Source organism: Mus caroli, unplaced genomic scaffold (genome assembly GCF_978045245.1).
Source record: "Mus caroli unplaced genomic scaffold, Mus_caroli_1 scaffold_25, whole genome shotgun sequence".
NCBI lineage: Eukaryota > Metazoa > Chordata > Mammalia > Rodentia > Muridae > Mus > Mus caroli.
Window position 1 is genome coordinate 7,009,690 of NW_028227280.1, and position 3,074 is coordinate 7,012,763.

Genomic DNA, 3,074 nt, shown 5'->3' on the forward strand with positions numbered 1-3,074 from the left:
CACAGTGTAGTACATAGTATATGAGTGAGTTGCACTGAAAAACTTAGAATATAAGAAACGTATGAGTGAGTTGCACTGAAAAACTTAGAATTTAAGAAACGCACAGTGTGTACATAGTATATGAGTGAGTTGCACTGAAACACTTAGAATTTACCTAAAAACCCGCATTACACGAAATGCACAGTGTAGTACATAGTATATGAGTGAGTTGCATTGAAAAACTTAGAATATAAGAAACGCACAGTGTAGTACATAGTATATGAGTGAGTTGCACTGAAAAACTTAGAATATAAGAAACGCACAGTGTAGTACATAGTATATGAGTGAGTTGCACTGAAAAACTTAGAATATAAGAAACGCACAGTGTAGTACATAGTATATGAGTGAGTTGCACTGAAAAACTTAGAATATAAGAAACGCACAGTGTAGTACATAGTATATGAGTGAGTTGCACTGAAAAACTTAGAATATAAGAAACGAACAGTGTAGTACATAGTATATGAGTGAGTTGCACTGAAAAACTTAGAATATAAGAAACGCACAGTGTAGTACATAGTATATGAGTGAGTTGCACTGAAAAACTTAGAATATAAGAAACGCACAGTGTAGTACATAGTATATGAGTGAGTTGCACTGAAAAACTTAGAATATAAGAAACGCACAGTGTAGTAAATAGTATATGAGTGAGTTGCACTGAAAAACTTAGAATATAAGAAACGCACAGTGTAGTACATAGTATATGAGTGAGTTGCGATGAAAAACTTAGAATATAAGAAACGCACAGTGTAGTACATAGTATATGAGTGAGTTGCACTGAAAAACTTAGAATATAAGAAACGCACAGTGTAGTACATAGTATATGAGTGAGTTGCACTGAAAAACTTAGAATTTAAGAAACGCACAGTGTAGTACATAATATATGAGTGAGTTGCACTGAAAAACTTAGAATATAAGAAACGCACAGTGTAGTACATAGTATATGAGTGAGTTGCACTGAAAAACTTAGAATATAAGAAACGCACAGTGTAGTACATAGTATATGAGTGAGTTGCACTGAAAAACTTAGAATATAAGAAACGCACAGTGTAGTACATAGTATATGAGTGAGTTGCACTGAAAAACTTAGAATATAAGAAACGCACAGTGTAGTACATAGTATATGAGTGAGTTGCACTGAAAAACTTAGAATATAAGAAACGCACAGTGTAGTACATAGTATATGAGTGAGTTGCACTGAAAAACTTAGAATATAAGAAACGCACAGTGTAGTACATAGTATATGAGTGAGTTGCACTGAAAAACTTAGAATATAAGAAACGCACAGTGTAGTACATAGTATATGAGTGAGTTGCACTGAAAAACTTAGAATTTAAGAAACGCACAGTGTAGTACATAGTATATGAGTGAGTTGCACTGAAAAACTTAGAATATAAGAAACACACAGTGTAGTACATAGTATATGAGTGAGTTGCACTGAAAAACTTAGAATATAAGAAACACACAGTGTAGTACATAGTATATGAGTGAGTTGCACTGAAAAACTTAGAATTTACTGAAAAACCCGCATTACACGAAATGCACAGTGTAGTACATAGTATATGAGTGAGTTGCACTGAAAAACTTAGAATATAATAAACGCACAGTGTAGTACATAGTATATGAGTGAGTTGCACTGAAAAACTTAGAATATAAGAAACGCACAGTGTAGTACATAGTATATGAGTGAGTTGCACTGAAAAATTTAGAATATAAGAAACGCACAGTGTAGTACATAGTATATGAGTGAGTTGCACTGAAAAACTTAGAATATAAGAAACGCACAGTGTAGTAAATAGTATATGAGTGAGTTGCACTGAAAAACTTAGAATATAAGAAACGCACAGTGTAGTACATAGTATATGAGTGAGTTGCACTGAAAAACTTAGAATATAAGAAACGTATGAGTGAGTTGCACTGAAAAACTTAGAATTTAAGAAACGCACAGTGTAGTACATAGTATATGAGTGAGTTGCACTGAAAAACTTAGAATTTACCTAAAAACCCGCATTACACGAAATGCACAGTGTAGTACATAGTATATGAGTGAGTTGCACTGAAAAACTTAGAATATAAGAAACGCACAGTGTAGTACATAGTATATGAGTGAGTTGCACTGAAAAACTTAGAATATAAGAAACGCACAGTGTAGTACATAGTATATGAGTGAGTTGCACTGAAAAACTTAGAATATAAGAAACACACAGTGTAGTACATAGTATATGAGTGAGTTGCACTGAAAAACTTAGAATATAAGAAACGCACAGTGTAGTACATAGTATATGAGTGAGTTGCACTGAAAAACTTAGAATATAAGAAACGCACAGTGTAGTACATAGTATATGAGTGAGTTGCGATGAAAAACTTAGAATATAAGAAACGCACAGTGTAGTACATAGTATATGAGTGAGTTGCACTGAAAAACTTAGAATATAAGAAACGCACAGTGTAGTACATAGTATATGAGTGAGTTGCACTGAAAAACTTAGAATATAAGAAACGCACAGTGTAGTACATAGTATATGAGTGAGTTGCACTGAAAAACTTAGAATATAAGAAACGCACAGTGTAGTACATAGTATATGAGTGAGTTGCACTGAAAAACTTAGAATATAAGAAACGCACATTGTAGTACATAGTATATGAGTGAGTTGCACGGAAAAACCTAGAATTTAAGAAACGCACAGTGTAGTACATAGTATATGAGTGAGTTGCACTGAAAAACTTAGAATTTAAGAAACGCACAGTGTAGTACATAGTATATGAGTGAGTTGCACTGAAAAACATAGAATATAAGAAACGCACAGTGTAGTACATAGTATATGAGTGAGTTGCACTGAAAAACTTAGAATATAAGAAACGCACAGTGTAGTAAATAGTATATGAGTGAGTTGCACTGAAAAACTTAGAATATAAGAAACGCACAGTGTAGTACATAGTATATGAGTGAGTTGTGATGAAAAACTTAGAATATAAGAAACGCACAGTGTAGTACATAGTATATGAGTGAGTTGCACTGAAAAACTTAGAATATAAGA